Raw genomic sequence first — 16,269 nt, 5'->3', positions numbered from 1 at the left:
GTTAAACAGACTGGGCATACCAACTCTGAGGAGATGTGATCACCAGAATAATGTTATCTTCCTCACATTCTTAGAATGTACTGGGTTAATTAATTAAAATTCCATTTCATTCTCAGAGATTAAAGGCTTTTTTGTAAAAGTCTTTCATTTTAAATTTGTAGGCAAGGCTAGGAACACAAGCCAGCTTTCGTACAATAATTTGACTTTTAAAAATACATCCATATTTATTAAAAAGTATATTCTATGAATTTATTTTGTAAACAATAGGTAAAATATAAATTTGCCTTGAAGAATGGTTACTTAGTTTAGTACAGGAGGGGTGCTGGCACCCATGGAACTGAACCTTGGCTTCTGTTACTGCCTTCAGAAGGGGAGGGATGAGAGAAAACAGGGCAAAAAATACAACTCAAACTAAATGTCATAACTGGAATAATCAATCCAATCCACACTGACAAAATGCCTACATGACACTCTCTACTGTGTTCCCAGTACTATGGGTGTACGTGACAAAACTACCTATTCATTTGACATGAACTGGATTTAAATCACCAATCTCTTTCACAATAGCAGAAAGGTTAGCCGTTGTATGAAATTACTATTTTCTTACAAAGGGTTCCCAGTGGTTCAGTAATCTGGTTCAGTTGTATACATCATCTGCTGATCCCCAGGCTGAGTTAGTTTATTAATCTCATCGGTGATGACGGGACTAAAACTGGCCTTGAAACTTCTGCACCATGGACTGAAAAATCAATTAGAGTTTCAGGCTGTTTGTTGCTGTCCAGTCACCTTTGCTGAAAGAGAACCTGCAAAGTGTTTGGTGATTGCAGGTACAAGTTTGACTACAATGACACCTGAGACTCTCACTCATTCTTCAAAGTTCCCTTTCTGATGAATATGCATGTGTAAACATCAGGTAAGTAGAAGATCAGATAAAAGCAAAATACTGCAAATGCTGGAAATCTGAAACAAAAACAAAAATAGCTGGAAAAACTCAGCAGATCTGACAGCATCTGTGGAGAGGAAGGCAGAGTTAACAGTTCGAGTCCGTATGACTCTTCATCTGAGCTGAAGAGAAATAGAAATGAGGTGAAATATAAGCTGTTTAAGGGGGGTTGGACAGGTGGAGCTGGATAGAGGTAATAGGTGGAGGCAAAGGAGAGATTGCCGAAGATGTCATAGACAAAAGGACAAAGGAGTGTTGACTGTAGTGATATTAGCTAAAGGATGTGCTAATGGTGACATAAAGAGTAGAAAGCAGGATGTGCAAGTGACAGATGGTCCTAGTGGGGGTGGGGTGGGGGGAAGGGATCGAAATAGGCTAAAAGGTGGAGATAAAACAATGGATGGAAATAAATTTTAAAATAACAGAAATAGGTGGGAAAAGAAAAATATATTTAAAAATATAATAATTATTAGAAAAAAGGGGATCGGAAAGGGGGTGGAGGTGGAGGGAAGAGTTCATGATCTGAAGTTGTTGAACTCTATGTTAAGTCCGGAAGGCTGTAAAGTGCCTAATCGGAAGATGAGGTGCTGTTCCTCCAGTTTGCATTGAGCTTCACTGGAACATTGCAGCAGGCCAAGGACGGACATGCGGGCAGGAGAGCAGGGCGGTGTGTTGAAATGGCAAGCGACAGGGAGGTCTGGGTCATGCTTGCGGACAGACCGAAGGTGTTCCGCAAAGCAGTCACCCAGTCTGCGTTTGGTCTCTCCAATGTAGAGACAATCGCATGGGGAGCAGCGAATGCAGTAGACTAAAGTAGAGGATCAGGCTGGGCAGTGATGCTCTCTGTGGTCAAAAAGCACTCAAACACACATAAAGAATGTCCACTTGGGTGAAGTACCACTGGGTCATTGGCACATGTGTGAATACACCCAACAAGGAGTCAAGTCAGGTGGGTGCAGAACGGAGAACATTGAAAGGAAAATGATTTCAACTGAAATTCAAACCAATTTTGCAATTCATTTTGCAACAGAGCCCCAAGCCCAACTGTGCAGTACAAATACCAGCAGAATTGTATCAGGCAGGAAGCAAGGCTTTACCACAGGAAAGCTGGAAACTGTCCGTTTCCTGAGGCCTGCTTATGTTAAAACTAAATAACACACGCACAGCAGCCACACTCCTTGCAGCACCCCTGCCACAGCAGAGCCACTGCCACCCCCATCTCCCCCTCACTACCACCCATGTACAGCAAGGGGCTTACAACACAACCTCATTAATCTGCTCCCAAATTGCATAATTTTCTTTTTTGTAACTTGGTTTACATCAGCCATCTCTTTCCCAATCATCAAGCTGCAAGCTTGCGGTTAGAGTTTGTTAAACCATTGACAATTGACGCACCAAGCAACCTGTTCAGGATTGAGGCAGCCTCCATCTGGCTGTTAAGTCGCAATAAGAAGTGGTTCTTAAGAGACACACAAGGAAAGAGCAAAACAATTATAAGCACTACTGAAAAGCGAATCATGTAAGAGAAAAATTCCAAGACACTTCAGAGAGACAAACAGAAATATAAAGAGAGAAATAGGGGACGGAAGTATCGTACTTGGGGTAGTGTATGCAATTCCAGCTACTCTGCCGCAAAAGAACACAAGGACCTAAGGGGGTGCAAGTACACCCAATGAAAATCATGGCAAGCACTATGGGAATGAAGTGCTACCCTAGAAAGGAGGCACTTAAAGGGGTTGGACGAGAACCTCTCTGAGCCATGGGAGGGCTCACATCAGAATCAGAGGTTGTGCAGTCAAGTCCCATTGCAGGACATATAACATAGACCAAGCTTGTCCAACCTTTTCTCGTAGGGGGGGGCCACATTTCAATTTATCTCACACTCGGGGGAAAGGGTGGGGGGGGGGTTGACAAGCAAATTTCGAAAAGATAAGGTCTGGCACAACATCAAACACGAATTTCAAAAAGAAAGCTGACATATTATACTAAACAACTTGCTGAGCAAAAAAAAAACTCCACAATAAAATGGTAATTAAAAAATGAGTAATAAATAAAGACGACCATTTCAGTGCGAAAGGGTGAGAGTGTGTGTGTGCAGCTTACTTCGAGTATCAGGGTGCTCATTCGCTCACCCTCACCCACTGAGAGAGTGCCTGTTGGTGTGTGGGCATGAGGGCGAATGAGGATTCTGTGACTGGGAGTGAGTCAGACACACACTCTCACATCCCTATAACCTTCCCCCCCCAACCTCGCCACCCAGAGAGCCGGCGGAACGTAGGGGAGAACCGTTGGGACGCAGCCAGGCTAGAGCACTGGTAGCTGGAGGAAAGTGGCCGCAGCCGGGCCAGAGCACTGGCAGACAAGGGAAAGCATGGTGAACGTGCACTCCAAGTCTCTTATCTTCAAATACTCACACTTGCCGGTGTACACAGCTCCTCCAATCACAGCCTGTTTCTCTCCCATGTTTTATACTGATAGGCTCACTATCAGCATAAGACATGAGAGAGAAACAGGCTGTGGCTGGGGGAAAAAGCCCCTGAAGAAATCTTCCAACACACTGAGCCATCTTACCAGCGCTTGCCTGGATGAGTGCAGCTCCCATAACACTCAAGAAGCTTGACATCATCCAGGAAAAAGCAGACCATTTGACTGGCACCACATCCACAAACTCACTCCCTACACCGCTGATGCACAGTAGCAGCAGTGTGTACCATCTACAAGATGCACTGCAGGAATTCACCAAGGCTCCTTAGACAGCACCTTCCAAACCCACGACCATTGCCATCTCAAAGGACAAAGGCAGCAGATATATGGGAACACCACCATCTGCAAATTCCCCTCCAAGTCACTCACCATCCTGCCTTGGAAATATATTGTTGTTCCTTCACTGTCACTAGGTCAAAATCCTGGAACTCCCTAACAGCACTGTGGGTGCACCTATACCACATGGGCTGCAGCAGTTTAAGGCAGCAGCTCACCACCACCTTCTCAAGGGCAACTAGAGATGGGCAATAATTGCTGACCCAGCCAGCGAAGCCCACATCCCATGAATGAATAAAAAAAATAATTCTAGGGGCTACATGGAGGGGCTTCTGCGGCTTGGGCAAGCCTGATAAAGGCCAACACTTCAGTGCAGTACTAATGGAAAAGAATCAGTAGTGTCAGTCCTGTTCTGTACATAAATTGGCTACCATATTGCCAACATAACAGTTACTATGCTTCAAGAAAATTCATTGGCTCTAAAGTGCTTTGGTTCATCCTGAAGAAATGGAAGGCACATAATTTGTGCCAACACAGGAGGCTATTCATATTCACTCCTATTGGCTTCAGGACATCAGGTCCGTCATTTTCTGATCTTCAACTAACTTGCTATCCTGCTGCCACACTTCCTTTACTATAGGTACATTAATTTTAACAAGACTTCCATTTGCTACTTTATCAAACTCCTTTTGAAAATCCACACAACTTCCAGTTCAAGAAGCAACTGAGCTCCTTTAATAGCAGTCAATGGCCATGGTGCAGTACTCTTGCCACTGAGTCAAAAGGTTGTGGGTTCAAGTTCCACCCCAAGGACTTGAATGTAGTAGAGGGAGTGCTGCAACGTCAGAAGTACCAACTTTTGGATGAAATGTTAAACCAAGGTCCCGCCTATCCTAAAAGATCCCATGGTTCTTATTCGAAAAGAACAGGGGTAGATTTCCCCAGTGTCGCAGCCTATGTTTCTCGCTTAATGAACACCCAAATATCTGATCATTGTCACGTGCTATTTGAGGCAAATTTGCTGATGATACAAAGATGGGTGGCAGCAATATGTGAGGAGGACACAGAGTCTGCAAAGGAATATAGCTAGGTTAAGTGAGTGGACAAAAATTTAGCAGATGAAGTATAGTATGGGAAAATGTGAGGTAGCCCATTTTGGTCATAAGAATGGAAAAACAGATTAGTTGAGTGGAGAGAAACAGTAGAATGCTGCAGTTCAGAAGAGTCCAGGTATCCTCGTGCATGAATCACAAAAAGTTAGCATGCAACTACTGCAAGTAACTAGGAAGGCAAATTAAATGTTTTCCTTTATTGCAAGGGGGATGGAGCATACAAATAGGCAAATCTTATTTATAGGGAAGGGGGGCACTGGTGAGAAAAGTGCTACACACAGTTCTGGTCTCCTTATACTTGCATTGGAGGCAATTCAGACAAAATTCACCAGGCTGATTCCTGGGATAAAGGGGTTGAATATGAGGAAAGAGCAGGTTGACCAATGCTCATTGGAGTTTAGAAGAGTGAGTGGTGATTTTATTGAAATGTATAAGATTCTGAGGGGCCTTGACAGGGTAGAAACTAGGATGATGTTTCCCCATGTGAGGCAATCTAGAACTAGGGGGAATGGTCTCAGAATAAGCAGTCTCCCATTTAAGATGTAGGTGAGGAGGAATTTCTTCTCTAAGGGTCATTAATCTTTGGAATTCTCTACCCCATAGAGCATTGGAGTTTGGGTCATTAAATATATTCAAGGTTGAGTTAGACAGATTTTTGATCTACAAGGGAGTCGAGAGTTATGGGGGAGGCAAGCAGGAAAATGAGTTGAAGCCACGATCAGATCAGCCACGATACTGTTGAACAGTGGAGCAGACTTGATGGGCCAGATGGCTATTCCTACTCCTGTTTCTTATATAGAGCAGTACAGGCTGAATGACCTTTGTTACGGACAGGGAAGAGATGGTAAGGATGGTTCCCCTTTTTTCACCTCTCAACTGAACGAAACAGCATGTTAAACAAAGTGTTTTAACCCTTGAGTGCTGTAACTTTCAGGAACAGGCAAATGACAGGTTTTTCATACGTTTTAAAAGAAAGGTAAATGTTATTGTTCAACACCCGCTCTCTCACTCATATAGATACACACACACTCAAGAAATTATTGTAACTATAAAAGTAGCATGCATTTAGGTCTTATGATTTTTCAAGAGTTTTCCATTAAACTTGTTTTTCAATGAGGTGAAGATTTGAAATGATGCAAGTCTGTAATTCTTTCTTGTCCACTGCAGATAAAAGCTCTGGTAGTCTTGGAAGGACAAATTCACTGTTGTTGTATTTTCACTGTAACAGGTTTCTTTTATTCTACTACAGTCAAGGTGCAAAATCGAAGCCCTGGTACAGTTCCTCAGATAGAGAGTTCAAGGCCAATCTGAATCTCTGCCTACTGGTATTTCTTAAGCAGAGTCTTTTCGCTTAATTGGTCCAGGTGTTTCAGGTCTGTCTGCTCAGAATGTGCCTTATTAAATCTCATCAGAAACCTAGTTTCTGTCATGTGACCACAGCATCTTTTTCCATTGTCCTCAGTTTCTGATGGCTAAGCCATTGTCAGATAATGAAGTCCGGGTATATTTTATCCACATACCATCTTGATAAAATAGAGCTTTTCACACCCATTTTCTGGTTTTCAAATTTAGATCCGAAAAGTCTGCAACATTATTGTGAAACCCAATCCTTTTAATTAGTTGGAGAAATGCAGCCATTAACCACAGGAAAGGTCGGTGCACTTTAATGACTTCTCAAAGATATGTCCAGGAAGGTCATTTGCATTTTAATGACTTAGTCAAGATTTGTCCAGACACAAAGGTTAGCTCAGGGTTCCTGGAGTTCCATGTGCATTGACAGGAAAGAGGTCAGAAAAGGTCACCAGGGCTCTCAACTCCATTTTGTTTACAAGAAAGTGCCTGTTTCGGCTTTATACTTCACAAGTTCCTTTTTTAGTTCATATATTGTATGAGCGCAATACCTCCTTTAGTGCTGTAAGGTTTGACAATATTAAGTGGTGCATTTATCATACTCAGGACTGTACCCTAGCAATGGGTCAGGGGATGGAACAAATTTGATCTCTGCTGCTACCAAGTTGTCAGCATTGCAAGGTGGTATCAACTGAAAGTGATGACCCTCCTGCACTGCTGTAGCGGGATGGCGCAAAGGGAAAGAAGGGCTAAAAATCAGAGAGGGCAATTGCAGAGTAGGATCTCACACTTCCCACTACATTAACTTGAAGAGGCACTGGCAGATGCCAAGATACAAACAGCCTGTCCACTCCCAAAACACTGCTAGCCAGTGAAGAAGGCAGAATTGGGGGAACAACATTAACTGAACAGATCTTTCAAACAGTAGCACAGGCTCATTGATCTCCTTCAGTGCAGTAAAATTCTACGGCTCTAATTGGTGTGATATGCTTAAGAATTTAAGAAACAAAAATAAAAGATAACAGTCAAGAATGAAGCTTTTTACAAAAACGTCTCTCCATTTTGTTGGAACAATCTGTTGTGATTTTCCATCCATTTAATTTAAGAACAAAAAAAATATTTTTTTAAATGCTTCCTCCTCACAACAGGAAGCTTGTTTTTCCGCAAACCGTCCTTTTAGTTCTCCTTGAAGCCATGAAAGGCTAAGGTACCCACCAAAAAGGGAATGCTTTGTGCAACCCATAATGAAAAAATTATAGCTTTCACTTGATATAAATCCAGTTCCCTGACAACTCAGCTGATTAAGCCAGTCAACAGCTGAGCATAAAGAGCAGGAAAGTCCCAGGGCTCAATTGCCTGTCTGTACTTTGTCAGTCAATCTGAGACAAGGTGGCAAATAGGAAGCTGTAACTGACTTCAACATCCATAAGAAAGGCTGGGAAAGCCATTGTTCAATTCCTGATATCTATACTGTGATCTCTTCTGGAAGGGATTGTGCAGCTGGGGGATGAGGAAAGAATCAGGCTCAACTGTGATTGTCACAAGCAGTCAAATAGCCTGCGATACTCACAATCTAAATTCAAACATGAAAAATGGCTGCTTTCGCAAGGAATCTGGTCTATGGGACTGACCCAGTGAATGTCAGTAAATTCAAGAGAGGGAGGAAAAGAAAACTTAACAAAAAAAAGGATGCAGAGAAAGAAAATTAAACTCTAGTAAATTTTAAAATCTTTCTAGAAAAAGGGTTAAAAAAAAGAGAAATGAAAATAATTTGTGCAAGCATGAAGGATTGCAAAATAAGTCTTGTAGAACAGCCTGACTGTGCAGAAAGGAGCTTTAAAAAGTTAGACACAACAGCCTGGTAATACATTAACGAACCATAGGTTTAAAACCTGACGTGTCTTAATTCGGAATAAAGTGCCCCCATCCCTCCAGAGTAGAGAAAATGTAGAACAGACTTTAACAAGAGCTCATGTCACTTAACGCCTTCTCTCTCCACCGATGCTGCCAGACTTGCTGAATATTTCCAGCATTTTCTTTTTTTATTTTAGATTTCCAGCGTCTGCATTACTTTGCTCTTGCATAAATGCCTGGTTGGGTACATGAATAAAGTTTACAGGAGCAGATCACCTTATACACTAGCTCCTGCAATGGACTGCAGCAGGATGATATCTGTGGAATGGAGGAAGCCAAGGTGAAAAGGTCTGACTGATGAATATTCTGGAATTTGAAATCATGATCTTTGGGGTCAGGGTGTACTTGCGCAGAATTTTCAATGAGGTGATTAAATGGCTCGGGAAGAATGAGCAACTAGGTAGATTATATACAGTCTATGAAAAGAATAGACTTTATAAGGGTTGACCCTGATTTATATTACCTGGTGTCTTCCTGCCTTTTGTGTGCTATGATCTGTCCCAACCAGGAACTGGTTCAGGTCTCTTGGGGAATGTGACAAATCTGCATTCACTGTACAAGCTTGTTCCATTGGTTAATGAACCTCCTGACATCTACGGCCACTACCATCTAGAAGGACAAGGGCAGCAGATACATGGGAACACCACCGCCTGGAAGTTCCCCTCCAAGTCGCTCACCATTCTGACTTGGAAATACATCGCCATTCCTTCACTGTTGCTGGATCAAAATCCTGGAACTCCCTCCCTAACAGCACTGTGGGTGTACCCACACCACATGGACGGCAGCAGTTCAACACCACCTTCTCAAGGGCAATTAAGAATAGATAATAAATGCTGGCCTAGCCAGCGAAGCCCACATCCCTTGAGTGAATAAAAAAAATCTAACCTAGTTCTACCCTTATGCAACATAAGCACCTGGCCCTTGGTCCTTCCTAAACTATTTAGAATGAAATCATCAATGTATATTAACCTCATCTAGTTCCTTCAATATGTGAAACACATCTATCAGATTATCCTGGAATCAATGACTCTCTAAGGTAACTAGACCCAGTTTTTAAGTCTATCTGGACAGCAAAGGTTTTTAAGCTGGGTCTCATTCTTGCGGCCCTCTATATCACTGTTTGTGCGAAAGGGCTATAACTCAAGATGGTATTCTAAGTGAGGCCTAACCAAAGGCTTACATAAAAACAAAAAAAAGTGCTTTGTTTTCTTCTGGCTATGGCTTCATTGCACTGATCATGACCCTCAAGGGAATTATGTATTTATAATACCAAGCTCTCTTTTGCTTGCGACAGACTTAAGTGTTATACTCTGTGGGGTGTAAGTATATTCAACATTAGTCCTACCCAAGTGCACAGTATGTATTTATTGAAGTTAAATTCCAAATAGTGACCTAACTACCCCCCACATCGAGATCTGCTTGCAGTAGCTTATTCTCATCTACAAACCTAACATTCACACAGAATTTCATCTACAAAATTGCAGACCATTCTCCCAACACCTGCATCCAGATTATTAAGTTGATGAAGACAGTGAGAAATAACAGCCCTTGAGACCAGTCTCTGTGGAACATCACTAGTGACTGCTCTCCCAGCAGATCCGTAAATGAACCATCAATGAGCACTTTCTGACTGTCAGAATGCAGCTAGTTCTTAAACTACTGTAACGATTTAACACCAATCCTACCAACTTTATCTTGTGTAGTAATCTGATCTCTCTGTCAAATAACTAAGTTTTCTGAAAATCGAAATGTACGTCTACCTGCATACACCAACTCAGTGGCTTCCCCTAAAAAGTTGGCAAAACATGACTCTTTCCTACAAATCATGTTCAGCATCTCTGACAACTCCTCCTCTCTCCAGTTGATCACAGATAACATTTCTCAAGATCCCTTCCAGAGTCTATCCCCTGGCCGAAACGCATGCAACTTTCTGAAAATTGCTACTACGACATGGTCATCCCTCCAACCTAATGGAATAAACCTCCAATTCTAATGAGCTAATAATACGGGCAAGAGGTTCACAAAGCACATGACCCATTTCCTCAATCACCCTTGAGCGAATGCCATCCAGGCCAGGAGCCCGATCTGCTCTAAGGTTCATAATTGTTTCAAAGATGTCAAACTCATTTATTTTGACATTTACAATGATCAAGTCAACAGTACAAATCAATATTTCTAACCGAACACTGCTGACTTTATGTAATCATTGGAGACTTCTATCGTACCCTGGAAGTTCAGTTGAATTCAAAATAAAAATCCCAACCTATGCCAACGCTGCCCATTACTGGAATTGTTTCAATTAAACAAAGATACAAGGATAGGTAAATGCTGGAATGAAGAGACACATACATTCCTAGCTCCCCCTACTCCACCTCCTATCCTCTTGTAAAACTTCTCTTGTAAGCCATCTAATAGCCAGTTCCATTGCAGTATCCACAAAGGAAGTAGATCACCTCCCCCAAATATTGCACAGCCTAAGCCCACCATGAAAGGTGAAAGGGGAACCAAATTAAACTGAAAAAAGAACCCACCACATCTTTCGTTGTTATTAATGACTAATAGGGAACCATTGCTGGGGAGATTGATTTCAATATAAACTATTCTTCTCTGCCTCAAAATATTACGAGTTAATATTAAGAGTAATTTGGCATTTGCTCTCCTTCCTGCAGCCCACTGGGACCAAGTCAGCTGGCAGGTCCATTGGCAAAATGTTCCACAACGATCCCCTCCTTTCTGGACCCAAATCCGTATGAAGATACAAGCACTAGAAAAACTAAAAGTAACCATGAATCCAAAGCAGGATTCTCCTCTTGGGACAGAGAAAAAAAAACCTCAAGGGTTAGCTAAAAAAAAAAACAGATCTGCCCAATTCCTTTTAATACACATGTATTCAGGCAAGACCCTGGCCCTGTTCTTTAACCTAAAATTCCAACCAATAGTCAACGGTTAAAATGCCCACTGTTAAACTAAGTGCTCTAGCATTTAAGATTGTCCAGTCAGGGTCAGTATCAAACCACTATACTTCATCCAACAGGGTCAATCAATATTCACTAAGAGTTAAATTCTAATTAACTGCAACATTCAAGTGTTGTAATTTTATTTTGACAGTTATAAGCCCACGTATCTTTCATAAAAATCTCATATCGCATGACTGCAGTTATGCTAGGGGATAACATTGGCCTGTAAATGTGCTCGTGTTCCACATGCTTTCTATTCACACCATTGGCTGGATCAGTTTAATTATATTGCACGGAGGGTTTCTAGTCTTTATTTACCTATTCCTATGTAGCAAAATTGTACTGGATTTTCAGATCTTATTTCAAATTAGGACATGAGGAAAACAGAAGTATTTGTGCTTAAGTCATGGGTGTCCTATCTCCAGATCAAGATCAATTCTTTTTTAACAGTTCATCCCAAGGCTACACTCACTTATCAAACTATCACACTGAGATGTTTAAAAAAAAATTATCTTGCACAATTTACAATGCTGAGATGACAATGTGTCAGCTTCCCTTCCCCCTTTGTCCAATACCGCACTATGCAGCAATCTCCAGTCAGGTAGCTACCTGGACCCACAGCTCTGTCACTGCTATGTAACTAGACACTGGATGGTGTAGGATGACATATCACAATGACATGGAGCGAAAGCAATGGAAAGTTGAAAAAAGATAGTGAGAAATTCACCACAGCATATTTTGTAGATATAAACCTATAGAGTCACCGCTCCCCACCTCCCACAATGGTATAGTTGGTAAAACAATGCCTACTTCGGTACTGAGTCATACCAGCACAGCATGATGCAGCACAGGAGGTCATCTGTCCCACCATGCCTGTGGAGGCTGTTTGCAAGAGCTATCCAATTAATCACATCCTTACTCTTTCCTCAGTCTGCAATTTTTCCCCTTTGAGTATTTATACAATTTCCTTTTAGAAGTTACCACTGAATCTGCTTCCACAGCTAGATCAGGAGCGTTAACAAACAAAAGCAACCTTGGTGTCATACCTGACAGAGGTGTCATACCTGCGCTAAGACCGCCTACTTGCACCTCCATAACATCACCCAATTCCACCCATGCTTCAGCTCATCTGCTGCTGAAACCATCGTTTAATTCCCTTTCAAAAATTACTCTTGCACCTGCTTTCACTGCCAGATCAGACAGTAATGACTTGCTGTGTAATTTTTTTTCATGCACCTACTGCCTTTGTCCTTCCAGATGGTAGAGATCGCATGTTTCGAAGATGCTGTCTAAGGAACCTGGTGACTTGCTGCAGTGCATCTTATAGATTGTACACACTGCTGCCACTGCATGTCAGTGATGAAGGGAGTGAATGTTGAAGGTGGTGCGGGCCGCTTTGTCCTGGATGGTGTTGAGCTTTTTTGAGCGTCGTTGAGTGTCGTCCAGGCAAGTGGAGAGTATTCTATCACACTCTGGTTCATTGCCAATAATCTTAAACCTGTGTCCTGCCAGTGGAAACAGTTTCTCTCTTTCTGCTCTATCAAAGCCCCTCATTATTTGCAACAAATTTATTAAATTTCTCTGTTCCAAGGAGTACAATCCCAGCTCTCCAGCTGATGCCTCCATTCCTGTCAACTGTCTGTGACTGAACCAGGCTGTTTGCAACACTGCTGCTAAGCCCTCATCCAAGCCTTACCTCTAGGCTTAATTTTTTTTTATATTTGTGCTTTCATGGGATGTGGGTGTCGCTGGTTAGGCCAGCATTTATTGCCCATCCCTAATTACCCTCGAGAAGGTGGTGGTGAGCCAACTTCTTGAACCGCTGCAGTCCATGTGATGTGGGTACAGTGCTGTTAGAGAGGAAGTTGCAGGATTTCTGACCCAGCGACATTAAAGGAATGGCGGTATAGTTCCAATCAGGATGGCGTGTGACTTGGAGGGGAACTTGCAGGTGATGGTGGTCCCATGCACCTACTGCCTTTGTCCTTCTAGATGGTAATGATCGCAGGTTTCGAAGATGTTGTCGAAGGAGCCCCGGTAACTTGCTGCAGTGCATCTTATAGATTGTACACACTGCTGCCACTGCATGTCAGCAATGCTGGGAGTGAATGTTGAAGGTGGTGCAGGCCGCTTTGTCCTGGATGGTGTTGAGCTTTTTGAGTGACGTTGAGTGTCATCCAGGCAAGTGGAGAGTATTCTATCACACTCCCTACTTGTGCCTTGTAGGTGGTGGACAGGCTTTGGGGAGTCAGGAGGTGAGTTATTCGCTGCAGGCTTCCTAGCCTCTGACACCTGCTCTTGTAGCCATGGTATTTATGTGGCCGGTCCAGTTCAGTTTCTAGTCAATGGCAACTCCCAGAATGTTGATAATGGGGAATTCAGTGATGGTAATGCCAGTGATATCAAGGGGCATTGGTTAGATTCTCTCTTGTTGGAGATGGTCATTGCCTGGCACATGTGTGGGGCGACGTTACCATTCCAATGACACTTGCCTGGCCAGCCTTCATTTCCACCTTATATTAACTTGAACTCATACAAAACTCTGCTGGCTGTAACCTAACTCACACTAAGTTCCATTCACACCTCACTCTTGTCTCCTCTGACTTACATTGGCTCCAAGTTCAGTAATGTCTCGATCTTAAAATTCTCATCCTTGCTTTCAAACTCCTTCATGAGCTTATTCCTTCCCTTTCTCTGTAACCTCCTCCAATTCTACAAGCCACCAGACCTCTTCACTCTTTCAATTCTGCCCTCATGCGCATCTTCAATATTAATCACTCTATGATTGATGGCTGTGCCTCTAGCTGCCAAGGCCCTAAGCTCTGGAATTTACTTTATAAATCTCTCTTCTTCTCTATTTCTGTCCCTTCCATAAGATTCTTTGCTCAGGCTTTTGGTCATCTTTCCTCATATCTCCGTATGGGGCTCTGTGTCAAATTTTGTTTGATTATACTTCTGTGAATCGCCTTGGGACGTGTTACTACATCAAAAGCAAGTTGTTGTTGCTTTACTAGTCCTTCCACTGAACTAAAGTCCCTCACCACAGTGTAAATACGTTCCCAAAAAAGCCTTAGTTTGTTCTTAGGCTTTACAGAGTTAGTTCATCTTGACCAGAGCAAGTGCAGTGGCCTGGCCTGAGTGCCCAGAGTTAAAATCAGCCAGGTTTCCCATTGCTGATCAGAGTCCCTCCTGAAAATGTGCTTGAAGATTTGGGCTCAGCTGTGACAGACAGTGTTGATCAAGTGAAAGTGCTCGTGAAACCATATCCCAACAAAAGAATTTTAAAATTCTCATACTTATGTTCAAATCCCTCCATACCTCTAACCTCCTGCAGCCCTACAACCTGCCAAGATCTCCAATCTGCTCTAGTTCTGGTCTCTTGCACATTTACATTGCTCCGCTGACAACCATGCCTCAAGCTGCCTAGGGTCTAAGCTATTGAATTCACTCCCTAAACATGCACTGGTCTCAATCCTTTAAAATGCTCCTTAAAACCCACTTCCTCAACCAAGCTTTTTGTCAGCTGTCCTAATATCTCATATAGCCCACTCTCAAATTTTGTTTCGATTGTGGCCCTGTGAAAAGCCTTGGGATGTTTTGCTACATTAAAGACATTACACGAACGCAAGATGATGTTGCTGTCTTCAGGTAAAGGACAGGAAAAGGATATAAGCAATTCCAGCACCCCATATGCCTAGAACACCAAGAAGAATCCCAGAGACACTCCTTGAAAAAAAGCAGAGGACAGTGAGCAAAGATGCTGCTGACAAACTGATTTATAACATCTTATCCTGCTCAACACAATTTCCTGCACAGCTTAACCACAGTCTCCCTTCTGAGAACATATGACAAGAGTCATCACAAAACTGCAGTCTTCAGACTACACACAGGCTGCACGGGTATACATGTATATACGTATCGCCTATATACATATACACATATTTGTTACAGCCATTTAAAAAACCTCAGTACTGTAGAATCTGTTCTTGGTGAGAAGTTGCTTCCTAAAACATTTTCCATTGCCACAACTTTATAAATAAAGCAAACATTTCCCTTTTCAGTCTTTAAGTTTTTACTCATCTTAAAGAAACAAAATTCTTAGAAGAAAAGTTCCAAAGTGTTATTTTAGTCCTATTGCACAATTGCGTACATTACCGAAGTGTTATATTCCCACGCCAGGGCTCTTCTCCTCCTCCCTGATGTCACGCAGCTTTCAAGTCAAGAGAAACAGACTGGGAAACACGTCTTGGCACAGCTCTGTCAATGTTGCTCTACAGTTGACTGGGACAAGGTTTGCAAGAGTGTTCCTTTGATTTCCCGTGCCCCCAACTTTCCAACAGCTCAGTATTTCCCTAACACCTCAGCGAGACTGAAATTAAGAACTAATCGTCATGCAGAATCCTAGCTCAAAGGCATATCACTTTAGTGTAGATATAAGAGACAATTTATTACCTATTAAACATACTGGGTATAGTGATGAAGCATTACCGGTGCCTCAATCTTCCTTTTCATTCGTTCTTGGGTTGGCAGCGATTCTGGTAAGGCCCAGTCCTAGGTGCCATGAGGGGGCAATAGTGGGGAGCCGCAGTCAACTGAGTTGCATTTAGAATCAAAAACAAAAATACCTGGAAAAACTCAGCAGGTCTGACAGCATCTGCAGAGAGGAACACAGTTAACGTTTCGAGTCAGTATGACTCTTCACCAGAACTAAGGAAAAATAGAAAAGAGGTGAAATATAAGCTGGTTTAAGGGGGGGTGGGACAGGTAGAGCTGGATAGAGGGCCAGTGATAGATGGAGATTGCCAAAAGATGTCATAGAAACAACTTGTAAAATACCAGGAGAGAAATGGAAAGCAATGAAGGTGAACAGGGCAAAAGAGTGAGGCGGAAATCCTGTCAGAGAGAAGAGTAGGCATTCCTTGAAGAGAAGTGGCAGTCAATTAAACACTAAGATAAAAGCAAAACACTGCAGATGCTGGAAATCCGAAACAAAAACAAAAATACATTTAGAATCAACTATGTTCAAGACTAGAGTCATCTGTCAGCAAGTCTGGGCAGGAGTGGCAAGTTCCTTCCCTGAAGGGCACTAGACCACCAGTTTATGCCAATCCAGCAATGTTTCTGGTAAGCGTTCTGCATCTTCCAGGTTTAATTTAGTTCAATTTCACAACTTGCCAGGCAGAATTTGAACCTTACTGGTCCAGCTCCATAAATGTACTACCGCCACTTATGA

General features: G+C 42.4%; 1 protein-coding gene across 6 annotated transcripts in view; it reads right to left on the bottom strand.

The window, feature by feature from the left end:
• The window catches only part of pold1 (polymerase (DNA directed), delta 1, catalytic subunit), a 112,887-nt gene that overhangs the window by 53,853 nt on the left and 42,765 nt on the right, over positions 1-16,269 (bottom strand). The gene's annotated exons all lie outside the window — the stretch shown is intronic.

This window comes from Cetorhinus maximus, chromosome 29 (assembly GCF_964194155.1).
Source record: "Cetorhinus maximus chromosome 29, sCetMax3.hap1.1, whole genome shotgun sequence".
Taxonomy (NCBI): domain Eukaryota; kingdom Metazoa; phylum Chordata; class Chondrichthyes; order Lamniformes; family Cetorhinidae; genus Cetorhinus; species Cetorhinus maximus.
Note: the sequence above shows the minus strand (reverse complement) of the source record. Positions and strands in the feature narration are given on the sequence as shown.